The sequence below is a fragment of the Podarcis raffonei genome, chromosome 10 (genome assembly GCF_027172205.1).
Source record: "Podarcis raffonei isolate rPodRaf1 chromosome 10, rPodRaf1.pri, whole genome shotgun sequence".
NCBI classification, from domain to species: domain Eukaryota; kingdom Metazoa; phylum Chordata; class Lepidosauria; order Squamata; family Lacertidae; genus Podarcis; species Podarcis raffonei.
This window is the reverse complement of record NC_070611.1, coordinates 49698377-49716754: the sequence shown is the minus strand read 5'-3', so window position 1 is coordinate 49716754 and position 18378 is coordinate 49698377.

Here is an 18378-nt window from a genome sequence, read left to right as displayed (position 1 = left end):
CAGAATAAAGGCTGGCAAAGGGAGATTTGGCTTTACAACATTTTGATACAATGCCAACTTACAAACATAATGCATGTCATTACCCTACTTTTCCATAGCTCTGTCGTTGTGCTGCTGCTAACATCCTTGTGCCCGCTGGCCGTTTTTGGGGAGCCATATTTTCTTCCTTCATTCCTTGTCCTCTCTGCCCAAGTGCCTAGTCCCTCTGGATCCACACTGCAAGGGCAATTGTTGTGAGTGCTGAGTGTGTAGGCGCTAGGGAGGCACCAATCGGTCCCTTTCAGTTTCTGCCCATTTCTCATTTTTCCAATCTTGTGTTGAGTTCTCCACATTTTGCAATGCAGTATTTTTCAAACTCCTCACAAAACTTCATCAGCATTTTAGGACAAAATTTCTCCTAATATACACAAGTTGGTATGCATCTATGCCCAGTACACACATTTTTGCAGAGCAATTTCCCCAAATGCAATGCATTTCTGTATGTTGCTTTCACTAATATATCCAGCTATAAGCACACATTACCCCCACTTTGGGCATTTTTGTACTTACTGGAGAACTGCATTGCAAATTTAGGAGAATTTCAAATTTCGAAGGATGCATGTGCTTCAGTGCTCATTCTGTTTGGGAAATTATGCATTAGGTGGTTTTGCATTTAAATTAAAGCAGAGTTGAGCTTCTCCTCTATCCTCAGTAGGTACTCACCCACACCTGCAAGCCTATTAAATCAATGCACATCCAAGTTGCATTTGGCTTAAATCCAAATCCATTGGGCCAAGCTACACATTACATGAGCAATTGGGTCTCCTCACATTAAATTTTTAATGAAATGCAACCAGCCAGTTTGGTTAGAGGAGCAGTGCTGGGGTAAGGGGTGTGCAACTGTTTCTTTGCCACATTTCCTGATCCAAATTAGTCTTTGCAGGGAAAAATCCATGTCTCAACTGTACTAATACTAAGAGATCTGCAGCTTGAATCTGGGGGGGGGGGAGAGTTCTGCAAGAGGATCGTGGAACAGACTCCCTTGGGAAGTTGTGGGGTCTTCTTCATGGGAGATTTTTAAGCAGAGATTGGGTGGTCTTCTGCCTTGGATGCTTTAGTTGAGATTCCTGTGTAACATAAAGTTTAACTCTCAGTTTTAGAGCTTCAGAATATTATCCATATTTTCCTTTCCTTGCCTAGGAAACAGATTAAGATTTCAGGTGGGAGGGTTTGTTCACAGTGGTGCCAATTAACACATTTTGCTTGAGAACAATTTTTGAAATATTTGCTGCTCGTCTCAGAGAAGTCGTGTGCGGGAGGGAATCAATTTCCCTTAATGATGTTTTCCTTCCTTTGATGTCTGGACTGTAGAGTAGACACACTGCTTTCACCAAGTATGAGAACAAACAATGAGGTGTGCCAAGAAGATATGGCAGTAGTTAGATGGCCCTGACTGCCAAAGAAAGGGTGTGTCTGGAAGAGGAGCTTTCAAATTGCAGCCAGAAAGAAATGGAAAAGGTATTTGGAAGACACACTCAGAAACATAAATTGTAACATTCCCTGCTAGTGGTAAGGAAATGGTATTCATGAGGGCCATACTCCTGAATGCATTTCATTTCATATTTTACTGCATCACTGCCACTGGTGCTGTGCCCTTGGTAATCAGGAGATGTTTTACTTATGGAAGGGGTGAGTTGGGAACTTTCTTATCCCAAAGACCACATTGCTTTGTGTGCAACCTTCTGGGTGATACATGCTGGGGTGGGAGGGGAAAGAAGGCAGAATTGCATACAAAAATGCACATATTAGGTGAAGGCTGCACTACAATGCTGAAGAATTTCCATGAAGACTTTTTCTTTTTTTCTTTTTTTAAAAAAATGCAAAGAGATGTGGAATTGTGAAAAACCAAATTGAAGATTGGAAAGATTAGAAAGTGAAATGGACAGATTTGTCTATCCCTACCCTCAGCTTCACAGGAGTGGGATCACATCAAGTAGGAGGAAATAGCCGTGTGTGAGAGGTAGATCTTAGAAGGATCTTAGGCAGCTCTTTGTCAAAGTTTCCATGGAGCTCCAATGTGAATATTTCAGAGAATGTTCACAGCCATGCCTTGTCACAGGGGTGAATCTGTAGATTTAGGTTTCTCTCAGTTTCTCATTTTTCCAGTATTCAGCTCTGCACATTTCCACAACAGTTTGCATTTTTTAAACAATAACTAAAGTCCTCACGAAAATCCATCAACGTCTTAGTGTGAATTTCTACCATGATTTTAGGTAATTTTGCCTAATATACACATTTCTGCAAAGCCCTCCCCCCTAATATAGCACTTTGAAAAATACTACATAAGCATCTTATGTACGTTTAACCCTAGTATATATGTTTTTGCACATATTGCATGCCTTGAGAACTGCATTGCAATATTCAGAGAAGTGCAAATTTTGAAGGATGGCTGTGTTTTGGTTCAGGTATTGTTTCAGAAAGTGCAAATTGGGTACGTTCACCTGTGAATGTGAAGTGAATCTTATTTCTCCTCCTTCACTGCTTGCTGCCCATGATAAGCTGTTCACAATGGTCTGAATGTAAGAGAGAAATATAAATAGCTATCCCATCCTTCAACATGAGGGAATCATATAACCATTACCTGTTTCCCCCAAAAGCAAATGGTTTGAGGTGCTGCAGATTTCAGAATGGCATTTTCAATTATTTAGTTGGACACAAAAATAACATGGAGAAAATACCTCGCAGTTTCTAATGTCTGTGGCAAGAGTCACAACTATACTATTTACACCAATATAGAAGTATACACACACACAGAGAGAGAGAGAGAGAGAGATTTGATGTTTCCATGGTGACAGAAAACAAAAATAAGAATATGAAAGTCTCTTATACCACTTACCTCTCTTTTCAAAAACCCTGGATTTCTTTGCATCCTTTTCACATCTGAATACGAAAAGACAAATTTGTGCTATTAGTTATTTTTAGTTAATAAAATGAACATATTTATTGCCTACCCATTCATTGCAGGGGGAGCTTTGAAACCTCTGGATATAAGGTGCTGCAGTCATCTTGTGGGGACTATACCACATCAGTTTTCATGTATGAAACCATTTGTTTTGCAGGTTTGAAAACTCTGTTCCATTTTTTAAAAAAAGAACCACGTAACAGAAAAATTCACATAGCCTAGTCTTCTCTCATGTTAATAGAGAAGTCACTGTATTGCAGAATTAACACAAGGATAGGCCTCTAGTGGTGAAAGAGCAGGAAGATGTATATAACAAGAAGTAGAAATTACAAGAACGGTGGGAAAGCACATGTTTTACCTGCAGAAGGTCAAAAGTTCAATCCCTGTCTTCCTCAACAAATAGGAACATACTAAGTCAGACCATTGGTCCAATTTGCTCAGTATATAGGAATGGAATGATCTGTCAACTTTGGTTCTCTCGGTTTCTCATTATTATTTTTCAATCTTAAATTCAGTTTTCCACATTTCTGAGGAAATCAGATTTTTTTGTTTTTTTAAAAATACTCTTTTTTTAACATAATTTTTATTAACAGGCCAATCAAATCACATTGTTTCAAATCACATTAATTCCAAATTATACAGCCAAATTTTTAAATTTTTTTTTGGGGGGGTACCCATACATCAAGCTCCGAACGAGGATCCAAACATCACTTCTATTACTGCTTTAATTAAACAGTTCTATCCAGTTCTGTCCAGATAGTCTCTTTATTACTTTCTTCATCTTCTTGTTGTTGTCATATATTCCTTTCTTTGCGATCTCTGATAATCTTCACAAGCAGGTTGGAAGCAAACATCGTCTGTGTGGGGTTTTTTTACACACTCCACAAGTCATATCTCATAGGGACAGCCGCCATTCCCCTCCTCCTTCAAAAGTTTATCTTTGGTCTGTCGTCTAGTTTTCCCAGGCTTGTCAGATATCTCAAAGAGGGCTCTGCCAGGATAAGATCGCATTCCAATCATTCACATTCCAATAATCCTGGTCCTCCTCCCCCCGTCTTTCTTAGACAAGCCTGTCTTGCGAGACGCCATTAAGAACTGCGTCATAGAATTTTTCCATTCTCCGATATTTACCAGTCCTCTCTTTGATCTTTAATTCCCCACACACAGTTTTTAATTCCTGCTTGTGATAAATAAAATACAGTGATTCTTCTTTCTTTGGGGTGGAGGGTTATTAATACTCACATAAGGCAAAGAAAAGAAAAGTTTTTTCCTCCACCCCCCTTCTTCACTCCAGACATACCAGTCTCTTAATGGCGTTTCATCACTTGATTTATTTGTCCTGCACCGCCGCTCCGATCCCAGAGATCCATTAATCAGCAGTCTTATCTCCCGAACTTTGCTTGATGTATGTGCTTTAGCTTCTTTCAAATTATATATTTCCAATTATATTTTCGAGCTAAAGCGAACCAGCACACACAAATTGGAGACAGCGTCAGGAAGCACCGACTTCACCGAGGGCTGTGCCAAGTGACCGGCACCCCCTTCTTTCGAATCCGGGGCTGCATTATGGACACCGCTGGCAAGGCAGTCCCCCCCATCTCCTTGGGGGGTCGGGAAGACTGCATACTTCCCATAGCAGCCTCTTAATTACCTCGTGTGGGTCGGAGAGATGTTATTGTCGGCCATCTTCCAATGTGCCACCTGGTGGCCCCCCGTTTTTTAAAAAATACTCATGGAAAATTTTGAGCATTTTTATGCAAAATTCTCCAACTACACTCCTTTTCATATGCAATTTTGACAAGTGCACACATTTTTTGCAAGCAGTTTTTGTTAATATAATGCATTTTTGTATGTTATTTGCACAAAAATATTCATTTTTATACACACTTTCCCCTAACATATGCATTTTTGTGAACACTGATTGGAGGAATGCTGTGAGTATCAAATGCTGGCTGTGTTTTGCTTCTCATATCCCCCCCCCCCCAGAAAGTGTGAATCTGAGAAATCTGGCTTTGAATGCAACACGAATAAAATTTCTCCTGCTCTCTAATTGCCTAGGCTGACTGGCACTGACTTTCCATGATTTCGGACTGAAAATTTCATGCAGGAAATGTCAGGGATCGAGCCTGGGACCGTCTGCATACAAAACAGATGTTCTACCACTGAGCAATAGCTCTTAACAAGTGATGGGAAAGTTCTCTGCCAAGACCCTGGAGAGCTGCTACTAGTCAGAGCAGACAAGGGCTAGACAGATCAACTGTCCGATTCAGTGTAAGGCAAATCCAAACATTAAGGATGGTGGTGCTTTGTGCAATGGCTGGGAATTAATTTCTAAAGTGGAATGCAATGGTAGCTCAGAAGCTGTAGGCTATGAGACTGACTGGGAATTTCCTCCTCCTTATCATAGGTGTATGGAACTTAGCAAGGATATATGCACTCTGGCACAGTGGTCCTCTTGGGCCAGTGTGTGCAACATCTTAACCTCTCCTCGTACCTACGGGACCGCCTCTCCTGGTATGCCCCACAGAGGAACTTAAGGTTTTCAAATAAAAACATCTTGGAGGTCCCAGGCCACAGAGAGGTTAGGCTGGCCTCAATCAGAGCCAGGTGTTATTCGGCTGTGGCTCCAATCTGGTGGAACGCTCTGTCACAAGAGACTAGGGCCCTGCGGGACTTGACATCTTTCCGCAGTGCCTGCAAGACAGAGCTGTTCCATCAGGCCTTTGGCCAGGGCACAGCCTGACTCCCTCCTCTGGCAATCTTCACAGAACTCTAGCCCAATGGTTGCCATCAATTTGATTTGAATTAATTTTATAATGAAATGATTTTAGAATGTTGTATTATTTTATTGTTGTTAGCTGCCCTGAGCCCGGCTTTGGCTGGGGAGGGTGGGATATAAATAAAATATTATTATTATTATTATTATTATTATTATTATTATTATTATTATTAAGCTACTCCAGCTGCTAGCAAAGGGATTTGCAAAGTTCTCGTTCTCATTCTTTTTCCTTCTCCCTTTTTCAATCTCTCTCCTTCTGCCTATATCTTCTCTCTACAAAGTAAGCATTAGCTTTGCTCTTTCATCTTGCCTAGACTAAGTGGCAAGAGCACTATGGCAACTAAGACATTTCCCATCTGTCAGCGATTACTGAGCCTCAACAGCTGTCAACAGTGAGGGCTTCACTTTCTGTTTTTAGCTATGTGGACATAAAAAGGGGATAAAACTATGTTTTAAGCCCCAGCTGGAGCAGGAGGAAGCCTGCGATGTGCAGCCACAACTCAAGAAGGTGTTTGTACAAAAGAAAAGAAGAAGAAGACACCCCTCCCCAAAACTCCCAGCACTTCTGGGAAGGTACCCAACATGGCACCCTCCCAGATATTGCTGAACTCCAACTCTCATCAGCCCCAGCCAGTATGGCCAATTGTCAAGGGATAACGAGAGTTGTAGTCACAGCAACATCTGGAAGGCAGCACATTGGCTCCTCCTGATCTTGAAGAAGAACAGGACAATCTGCTCTTCCATTGTGCCTCTCTTTTGCTCAGTGGCAGGCCAGATATTTCCAGTACAGGACTGGGACACGGCCATGATTTCTCTAGCCACCACGCCGGGGATCAGGGCAGTGGAAGAGGCAGAGGACATTTTCCACCACCCCCTCCCTTGTTTTAGAGTTGCTGAGGGGGGGTGCCAGAGGGATCTTTGCACCACGGCGCCGGATATGCTTAAGACGGCCCTGGTGCCCACTACAGGTTGCCCTTTCTTTTAAGCAGATAAACTCTTTGCAGTAACCTTCCCCAACCCAATACTGTCCAGATGGTTTAGACTACAACTCCCATCAGCCATCGGCTATGCTGACTGCAGCTGATGAGAATTGTTGCTTGAAGCAAATGGAGGGTACCAGGTTGAAGAAGGCTGCTTTATAGCCCAGTTAAGTAAAATAAGAGACCCAGCCATTACTAACTTACAATTGAAAAGCATCTACACTAATGTGCTTAATGGTATTGACTGAACTTTGAATCAAGGCACTAAAATCATTTTTCACGGGTGTGCAGCAAAGAAGGAGAGGAAGCTCCAGTGATTAGTGCTTCCTCTCTCTTTTCCACTTCCTTGTTTAAGATCCTAAGAGGGAACTCATGCATGAGCTCTATACCCAGTGGCAACTGATGCCCACTGGAACTGGTAGAGGGGCCAACAGTAGGTGGAGCCAGTGCCAATGACAGACAGAGCCACCTAACCCTAGTTTTGTCCCATCACCCTCCTACTGTGTTGTACGTGGGCAATGCTGAGACTAAGGAGAAGGCAGCTGACAGGAAGTCCCGCCCATTGCACTGGATGTAAGCAAGAAGGCGGGCTGGTGAGAGCTGGCTGAGGGTAGAGTGAGGTTGTTGGTGCAACACCATGCTTACCCTAATGGACCAGCCTCTGCCATCAATAGTCTGTGTCTCTGACAGGGAAATGCATGACTTCTCTCTTCTCCAGAAGAGAACCGCAAGCTGCCATTTTGATTGTTATACTGGAAGTGTGAAAGAAGAAATATGAATTGTTGATGCTTCTATTCCTCCACACAAACGTGCCTAAGACAATCAAGGAATGGGTTCATCTTTTTCCTTTCAGTGCTCTGGCCTCTTGGGCCAAAGGGCCCTTAACGAGCATTGTGGCAGCACCAAATAAAAATGAGAGAAGATAAAATTAGAATCATAGAATTGTAGAGTTGGAAGGGACCAGACTGAGCTTTGCATTCTTTTTTCCCTCCTAATTATAGAAAGGAAAAAAAACATACTGGAAGTACCTTGGAAGACTGTGGAAGATCAAAAAGCTGCCATTTGGGGTATGCTTGTTTTTCCTAATCCCGACATCATGAGGTTAGGCTGTTAAAGCCATTTCATCAGGCACTTTCCCTCCTCTTCTTTGAGGAGTGTTTGTGAGTGTCCTTTTGCTAGCTGTTACGAGACACTTTGAGACACTTTGTTTACCTCTGTCCTGGCTAATTGAGTGTGTGGATTTACGCCCATGAAAGGCCTTGTTCCAAACTGCCAAGAGCTCTGCATCATTATTTCTTATCTAACCATAACTGCAAGAAGCCTGGAACAAAGTTACTTTAGGTTTTAGTACAATAAAGGCTGTTACAGCCCCAGGTCAAACTGGTGCTCCCATGGCTTGACAATCGTATGTGCATTTATTCATACCTAATTTATATTATTATTATTATTATTATTATTATTATTATTATTATTATTATTAATTAAATTTGTATATCACCCATCACCTGAAGATCCCAGGGTGGTTCACAACAGGAAAATATAAAATGAGAACACATTGGCAGTAGGAAGGGGTAGGAAATTTGATTCAGTTTGCATATAAAGGTGAACCCACATAATGTACACCTTCTGAAATAATTTGTGAACTGAAAAACAGCCATCCTTTAAAATTCGCACTTTTCTGAATTTTGTGGTGCTGTCATCCAGCCTGGCAAGGTATACAAAAACATATTACTGGGCTAAAGTGTGCATAAAATGTTTACATTAGTGAAAACAAAAACAAAAATACATTATGCGAAAGGAAATCGATTGCAGAAATATGTACGTTAGTCAGAACTGCATGCAAAAATGCGCTGATTTGGAGAAATTCGCACTAAAATGCTGATGAATTTCCATGAGGTTTTTTAAAAAAAGAAGTTGCAAATCGCTGCAGAAATGTGGAGAATTGTACTGTATTGGCCCGAATATAAGCTGCATCTGCAAATAAGCCACACCTTTCAAATTAAGGGGGGGGGGAGAGAGAGAGAGAGAGAGAGAGAGACACTACCCGAATATAAACCACTCCCTTAAAATTCTGCAGGCACTCACACAGTTCTGCTTTTCCCGCTCCTCACATAATGAGCCGCTGGGCAGTTTTCTCTGGGGGGGTGGCCTCTGCGAGTGGCTGCCCAGCCCTGCACTCCCCCAAGTGTGTTCTCTCTGCTCCCTCCCCTCCCCTCGCTTTGCCTTCTGCCTTTGGTAGTGCTCGGGTGTGCGGCTCCAGCATTGGGCTTTCCACACACACCCCCATCCCATTCGTCCCTACCCATAATTTTGGTGCACTACGCTCTGCGTTGCCTATTACACGGGGGCGTTATGGTTTAACCCCCTCTTCTCCATTGCTTGTTGTTGCTGGAGTGCCTCCCTGCGAGGCCCTGAGGCGTCCAGGCAGCATCACAGTGTCCCTGCTGCCTTTTGTTAGCTTCTTTGCCACAGTGAGCCATGTGGCTGGCGCCATTTTACTTGCGACCGTGTGACTATCTCTGTGCTGCTGGCTTTATTCCTTAACCCCTTAAGTGCAGTTTGTTTATAATGTTAGTGGGTCCTGGTGTGCTTTCAGCACCTTTCCACCTCTTCCTCTCTTCCTCTCTTCCATTCACCTGTTGTTGCCTGAACGCTTGAGCGCTTCACCACGAGGAGCTGGGGAGAGCAATATCGTAAAAGCCCATTTTTGTAAGGTTTCGAATTTAAGCTGCACTTAAACTTTTCACGATAGGAATTTGGAAAAAAGTGCAGCTTATATTCGGGCCAATATGGTATCTGGAAAAAATGAGAATGTGAGTGAACCAAAACTGACAAATCCATCTATTTCCATTTCCCTAATTGGAAATATACTTAAAATCAGCAAAGTCACAAAACAACAGTAAAACTCTCCAGGAGCAGTAACAGTCATAATTCCATCACTTCTCAGAGACATTAATTAAACAATCCATTACAATGACAGCTCCTGCCAGAATTAATGAGGCTTTCATTTTTCCTTGGAACATTAATAAAGAGGTGAAGTGCCACACTTTTCCTGGCAGCTCACTCCAGAACGTAACATGAGATATAAAACCATTAACCAAGGGAGAACCACACAAAGCATAAGAAAAATCTAAAATTATGGATATACTCTACCTAGCAGCCTTGGTATTCTTAGAACCAGGACTGATTTCATCTGCTGTTAGCCATCAGCAAAAGTGCTGCTGCTGAATGATAATATCCATCAGAATTTTCATTCATCACATAACAAACCTAGTTCCATCCACAGTTGTTGATTGTCTTAAATTCATGATGACTTTTGCATTGGAACAAATAGGATGGTGACTTTTTTGCCAGCAGGTAGTGGCTTGTACAACGGAATCAAATTATCATATGCAGTGCTGTGACCAGAAGGCTGTCCCCAGGCAAAGGATATAAGCTGTAGCTCAAGAACGGATGCTAGTTGACAGTAACCTGACTGCTCTGCAAGCCAGATTTGTTCACTAGGGATGCAGTCTAACACAATTCATTTGCCAGACTACACCCCGTCCCCCAGTCTTATACTACTAAGAAGAACCCAACAGTCTGTCTACCCTATCCTTTGGTTTCCTGCAGTGGCCAGACAGAGGCTTTCAGGGAGTCCTCAAACGGGGCATGAAGGCAAAAGTTCATCCCTCATGTCTCATGCCAGCAGTTATAATCTCAAGACCATGGAAAGCACTGTTTGAAAACCCTTGTATTAAATGTTCTGTTGAGCTCCTACCAAGTCTATTTTGCAAGGGCACAGAATATTAGGCTCAGGGCCAAATGTGGTCCTCCAGGTCTCTCCATCTGTCCCTTGAACCACTTCCCAGGCTACACCCGATCCTCAACCGCACACCCTCTTACAAGCCCATACCCATTACTGACTGTGCTTTGCACCCTCTGTTAATGTTTCTGCCTTGCTGGAATGCCTGGTCCTTGAACCCTGATAACACCTTGCTTGCCTGGATGGAGGACAGAGAGAGGTATGTGAGTCTGTGTAGAAACCAGCCTACCGTACAAAGCTACACAACCTGCTCTGTTCAATTTTACCTCTGGCCCAGTCCACCATTGGCATGCAGCCTCTGGATTGTTGCCTAGGAGGGAATGTGGCCCTCACTCTGTCAAGGTTTCCTTGCTGTAGTGCTATGATTGTTGCATTTCCCATTCTGAGTACAGCATTAAAAACAGTTGCAAGGATGGTTTAAACACTACTCTGTTAATTAGGGAATAGATGTATCGAAGCCTTGTTGCACCAGTAGTGGCACTTTTTGCAGATGGCTGTAGCCGCACTAAAGAAGAGATAATATTAAAATTAAAAAATGCATCAGGAGATCTGCTTAGATGAGAAAAAGAGTCCAGCTGAATCATACCAAACGACTATGTAGTCTAGCATCCTGTTCTCCACATTCACTAACCAGACACCTCTGGAAAACCAATAAGCAGCCAAGGAGGTGGTTGGACAGTTAGATGCCAAAGGAAATGATAACTAAATGAAAGAGAAGTTTGAGTGACTTCTTTGCATTGATCTTCACTGCAGAAGACAGCAACATCTAAACCACTTCCCCATCATTCCCCAGGGAGTGTTCTCTCTGCATAGGAGCATAGGAAGTTAATTTATACTGAGTCAGAGCATTTGTCAATCTATCTCAATATTGTCTACACTGGCTTGCAGTGGCTTTACATAGGATTGTCTACACTGGCTAGCAGCAGCTCTCCAGTATTTCAAACTGGGTCTTTTCCAGCACTATCTGGAGATGTTGTGGATTGAACCTGGGACCTTCTGCATGCAAAGCAGATGTTCTGCTCCTGGGCTCTGGCCCCTGAAGAACTAGAAGGTGACAACAGATTGAGTTGGCAATACTTTCACTCTTTCATTATCTTAATAGCCCAACCTCCTTCCTGCTTTGGTTGGATTTAAAGAATTCATTGTTGTTGTCCTGATGCTTTTAGCAATATGCTCTCCAAGTTCTCTCTCTCTCTATCTCTTGTTTAAAGTGCCTTTTTGTCAAATTACATGTTTGGCCAGAATTATTGTGCTCTCTTGTGTCCTCCTTGCTTAGCGAAGGTTTCAGCTTATTGACATTTTGAAAAGGAACGTAGATATTTTAAAAGAAACCCTGATACCTGGCAGGTCTGGATTTGAATGCAACTAATGGGTGGCATATGTTAGATAGCCAGGCTAATAAGAACACTCGTAGTTATTCCCTATGGCCATGGGTATTAAAGCCGAGTGGGATGAGTAGTGCGTATGTTTCCTTTAGAAAAAGTCTTAATTGTCTCTTCCTCAAACAGCACTTCTGTGATAAGGAAAGTGCCCCATTGCACCTTCCTGGTTTAATTATAGAGACTCGAAACTGGGACCATAGAGCCTACGGTTGCTATGACAACTTCCATTCTCAAGCTTCCTGCCACTCTCCCACACTTACGGTGTGTGCAAGAAGGGAAGATGCAGATACAACAGTGATGACAATATAATTGGCCTGTTTACTTTCTTGTTCACAAGGAGTATGAAAGTTATTGGCCTCCTGTCCCATGCTAAACTCCTCCATCTAGCAGGGGGCAGGAAGCTATTACATAACTCATAGGTTTTCAACCTTTTTAAGTCCACAGCTTCCTTGACCAACTACATTCTTTCTGCAGGACCCCTGTGGGGCTCAGGAGCCCGGTTATGTCACCCCTTGCCTACAGACCCAGCAGCCCTTCATCGGATTTTGAACACCCTCCCTTGTGGAGAGTTTCCTCAGCCTCCTCTCCTCCCCCCTATCCTTGGGAGTCCTCCAGGCAGCCACTGCTGCCACCCCTGGTCTCTGAGCTGCCCACCCTGCCCCAAAGAGAGGTGCCTCCTCACGGTGCTCCACAGGGGCCTGGGAAGCACCCCTTGGCCAGCCCCAGAGGCGCCATTTGCCTGGGTAGTGTGTAGCTAGGGCTGATGCAACAAACAGCCATGCAAGCCTTTGGGAGGCAGAGACACAAGAAGGCATCAAAGGAGGAAGGGAAGGAAAGAGGGGCAGAGACCAGTGTTGCCCACAGCACCCCAACCATCATTCATGGCACTCTAGGGTGCCACGGCACACTGGTTGAAAGCCACTGCCATAACCTCTGGTTATTCTGAAATAAATTCTGATGGTTATTGAGGTGTCTGGGAAGGAGGTATGCCATAAATATGGATGCTCCAAAGTAGAGTTATTTGGTAAATAAATAGCTTTAGGACAGGACTGCCAGGAGTGCAATCTCGAGCAGGACTGAAGGAGAGCAAAGGAAGGAACTGCTGAACAGGAGTGAGGGACACCAACACAGCGACAGCAGAGAACAGAAAAATGCTTTCAGGTATGTTTACCTTGCTGCAGGTATTGGGAGCATTTTTCAGCCCAGTCTTCCAAAGGTCACACACCAGTAGTGAATAGGACCAGGGGCAAACATTTGCAAATAATCGAAGAATGGCTGTCTCCATCATCTCCTGCTTTTGAGCTTCTTCTGGTGTACTGCTGTACTTCTGTTATTTACAAGATTTGCAGAGACTGAATTAGAAGGAACAAACTTTGCTGAGCAGTGTGCTGCTACAAAACTATATACAAAACTGAAATTAGACAGAGACCTCTTAGTTCCTTTCCCTGCTGGTCTCACTCAGAACCGATTCTTCCCATGCAACCATTTACAAATCACTTCTAAACCATTTCCTAAATCCTACTTACATTACGGTACTCTCCTGGAGACAAAGAGCTGGAGTCACATTTTCATCTGATCCAACAAGGCAATACTCTTGCCTTTATAGGCTGAGCTTGCCCTACTTACCTAGCATAATATGCCACATCAGAAAGGCACAACTATTTATTTGAACAGAGGCTAGATTTGCCCTCCAATATGGAGTTGGTTGACTTGCAGAGGTTTTGGAGGCTGGGGCTCATATTCCAGGTTACTGTTGCATCAATCGAGTTGAAAGGCTGAGTGGCTTTGTTTGAAGTAACACTCCCTCTGACTTGGTTTGTACTGTAGGGAGAAATAGGAGTCATGCAGATTTACTGAGTAGGATGCCAAATGTCTTTATTTTTTTAAAAAACGTCAAGACATGAACTTAAGCAGAGACATCACCTTGCCAACAAAGGTCCGTATAGTTAAAGCTATGGTTTTCCCAGTAGTGATGTATGGAAGTGAGAGCTGGACCATAAAGAAGGCTGATTGCCGAAGAATTGATGCTTTTGAATTATGGTGCTGGGGGAGACTCTTGAGAGTCCCATGGACTGCAAGAAGATCAAACCTATCCATTCCGAAGGAAATCAGCCCTGGGTGCTCACTGGAAGGACAGATCCTGAAGCTGAGGCTCCAATACTTTGGCCACCTCATGAGAAGAGAAGACTCCCTGGAAAAGACCCTGATGTTGGGAAAGATGGAGGGCACAAGGAGAAGGGGACAACAGAGGACAAGAAGGTTGGACAGTGTTCTCAAAGCTACCAGCATGAGTTTGACTAAACTGCGGGATGCAGTGGAAGACAGAAGCGCCTGGCGTGCTCTTATCCATGGGGTCACGAAGAGTCGGACACGACTAAATGACTAAACAACAACATGCCAAATGTCTTTATTTTTTTAAAAAAACCCCTCAAGACATGAACTTAAGCAGAGCTCTGCTGGATCAGGCCAAAGGCCCATCTAGTCCAGCATCCTATTCTCCCAGTGGCCAACCAGAGGCAGTCTCCCCTCTTGTAATTCTCTACAGCTGGTATTCAGAGTCATACTGCCTCCATCACTGGAGGTGGTACGCAGTCATCATTGCCAGAAGCTATTGATAGCCTTATGCATCTTCATGGGCTTGTCTAATCCTCTTTTAATGCCATCCAAATTGGTGGCCACCACTACTTCTTGTGGGAGCAAATTCCATAACTATGTGTTGTGTGAAGAAGAGTGCGACATAAGCTATAATAATAATAATGGACAGAATTGAGGCAGAGGAAAGCAAGAAACGATGCAAGATGAAAGCACATAGCAACATAAAAGAGTCCTGGGAATAGAATATCAGGAGATGCGACTACTTGGATTGAAGTTCACTGTGCACAGGGTTTCTTTCTGGTGGCCTTGTTCAAAGTCTTTCCATTTTAACTGTTTTCCTTCTTCACTTTAACAAGGCTCTGTTTCACCTAACTGTTCACAGCGCTGTGACCTACACACAGCTAACTTTGGATATTGCTCTTTAATCATAGCTTTGAGCTGCAGGGTGCTGCTTTTAGCAGCCAACCAAATCTCAATGCAGAATGCATCTCTCTGTGACTCTCACTCTTTCCCTGGGTTTAAAAATTGGAGGGGGGAAAACACTTTTCATGAAAGATGATGATGGACAGCTGTACCTTTCAGGCTGGTTATGTAAGCTTCCTCATTGCACCTGAAAATTCAATAAAGCACACTTCTTTGAAGTTATTTGAAGGGGCATTTGCTAGAGTGGGTCTTCATCATTTCCCAAAAAGTCAAGAGCATTTGTGATCCAGCCCAATGCTCCTGAAAGAGTCAGAGGTGTGTATTTTGAATTTTGAATCTGAAGGGCAAGCGTGAAAGTGTCCTGCCCTCACATTTTCAACCTATTCTCTTTTCCTTCCTCTTTTTCAAAAGCGTTACTCTCTTCATCTTATGTCACACCGCTGTTAAGTGTTTTAGTGCACTATTCTGGTGGACTTGATGGCTAAGTTTATTCCCCCACCCCACTTTGCTGTTTTGAAAGGTCTGCTTTCCAATCCAAGCGCCACAGTCGCTTCTGGACTAACTTTAAGGGGGCATATGGCAGTGGTGGCCAGGAGCAGACACAAGAGGGCAGAGCACTGAGTGTAAATTTTACCTTTGAACAGTAGGCTAATTTCTACACACACGCGCGTGCACACACACACACACACACACACACACACAAACCTCCACCCTCCACCCAGGGCAAGGGAGAATCATTATTAGAATTCAAGGACACATTCCAACCAGGCAAAAATATTTGAGAAAAATGTAAAACAGAGTCTGTGGTATATGCACAGCCCCTAGTATAATAATACTTAGCTCATTTGACAAGTATGAATCATTATGTAGCCAAAACATCATCATCCAGACAAAAAGGGAGATATTAGCAAACTCAAGAAAACCCTTAGGTTTTCTAAAGTACCCCCCAAAAAAAGGTATTTGGGGTGGGGTGGAGCTCAAGGTGGAAGGAAGGGCACACCTTGCAAAACAGCTATATAAGGATGGCAATTCAGCGTGCTTGGAATGCTGACCATGTGTGCTTAGGGGGAACTGGGAGTGGGGAGATGGAATGGAGTATCTTGAAAAAGGTGTGACTGGCTGGAACCTTGCATAGGAGCACTCCACACTAATATTTTGTAGGAGATGACATATGAATAGGAATAAATAATTGTCACTTCTGTTGAATTAACTGACTGGCTCTCATGTTGTACAATAATTTCTACAATGTCATCATCATTATAGCAAAACAGTTCTGGATATTCTTAGAGCTTGTTTCCTGGAAAAAAAATAGAATGGAGAATTCCTGGATGCCAATATACAAGTCTGGGGCAACTACTCTTTGGTGAGAGAACCGCAGCAGAGTCACAAAATATGCAGCAAAGTAAAGTGTGGTGATATAAGCTGTTAGACCTTTATGATATGTCCTTCCAAATGAGTTTTGAAGTTTCCCTCTTCCCCCAGCATAACAAAAGACCATATGTTGGGCAAGTTTAAAAAAATAGTTTACTTACAAACTCTGTAAAGGTCTGGTTCATGTGCTTTTCCATACATACATCAGAAAAGTTGCACAGGCAACAAAACTTAGCTTAGTTACAAAGTAGTAAAAGTTTCTAAATTATAGGAAGAGTGGCTGATGGAAGCCATGCAGTTGAGCCGGAGCAACCAGCTCAAACCTCATCACACGCTGAGCTTCTCAGGTAGACTGGGTGGAACAGTAGGCTTGATTACCTATTTCCTCCTAAGGTAAAGGGAAGTGGCATAGGACAGGACAGCTTACTCTGTGACATTAACACCTTCAGACATTAATAAGACTTAAGCGTGTTGGTTATATAAGGCTGGTTATCCCACAAAGAAACCTACAGCTATTGTCTCTACATTAGCCAGCCTTTTGCAACTTCAGGTTTTCACTTGTTCCTGACATATATTGAAATAACTTCAAGTGACCCTCTTTAGTTCTTCATCCTTTCAGCAGCACTCTGAATTATCAAACTACTGTAATGTCCAGGTCCTTCCTCTAAGAGATATTTGATGTAAAATTATGATTGCAAAGTTGTCAAGTTCTCCTAAGGAGAGTGCAATTATGTCTATTTACTGTTAGGATTTTACTAAGCATCTGACATGTCCTGTAACTTGAACAAGCAAAATAAGAATAGTCTGGATGAAAGAAGAATGATAGTGCCCTACTCTTCTTTTATTCCATCAAATTATTTCTTTTCATGTGAAAATCCAATTTATTTAATACGGTGTCACAATGTAATGAAATGCTCCTTAACCCAGAGCCACCTTGTTTTCAGAACAAAAATAGGACAAGGGAAGATGACATATCATAATTAGTTACTCTAGTTACATATATTTGAGGACATATAAATCATATTATTGAACTATAGTCCTACAGTGTTTGTGGGCCACAGAACATAGGAGAGCTTCATAAGAACATAAAAATAGTCCTGTTGGCTCAGGATAATGGCCCATCTAGTCTAGCATCAGTTCTCACAGTGGCCAACCAGAAGCCTGTTGGAAACCAGAAATTGGGACCTGAATATAAGAGCATTCTCCTCTCCTGTGGCTTCTAGCAACTGGCACCAGAAGCATACTGCCTCTGGCTATGAGTTTCAATAGATTAACCCAACCTTTATCAGCCAGGTGCCTTCCAGATGCTTTGTACTACAACTCCCATCATCCTTGACCATTGGACACTGGCTGGGACTGTTGGGAATTGGAGTCAGAAAACATCTAGAGGGCGCTAGGTTTGGGAAGGCTGCATCAACTCAACAGCTAATGACCCTGACACACTGAGTAGTCTTTCATTCACTGCCGTGTTATTCTCTCTCCTTGCAATTCACTATCTGGCTGAGATCAATGGGATTTAACATTGGCCAAGGGTAGATGAGCACAACTGAAGGCAGAGAAGACCACAGGGTTCCCAAAGGCAGTGAGATGGCAGGGGAAAGAGGGCAGTGGGGAAAAGATATAACCAGGAGGTGCTGAAAGCTCATTGCCCTGGAAAAGGATTTTATGGTGTACAGCAATATATGCAGCTACAATGACATATAAGATACCGTTAAAAAATACAAAATGACTGGCTCATCTTGAGAAAATGTAAGCAACTGAATAGACCTGTTGGCACACAAAGATATTCAGGAGACACCTGAAAGTTAGCACCAAGAACACCTGCAGAGTTCTATTTCTTTATTTCAATTCTGTCACACCATTAAGGAATCTCTGCTGGAAGAGTATTCCACAGCGTGGGAATGGGGACACTGCATACTCGGCTTGTAGTTGAAACCAGCTGAGCTTCTGAAACACAGAGGACATTTTTCTGGATGATCTCAGTGATCCAGCTGGTATATAAGGGCTCAGGCTCCCAAGCTACACACCCTCTCCAGACACTACCTCTTTTCCCAGGCCACACCTCTCATTGTCCTTGCATCAAATCCCCCATAATTGTTTTT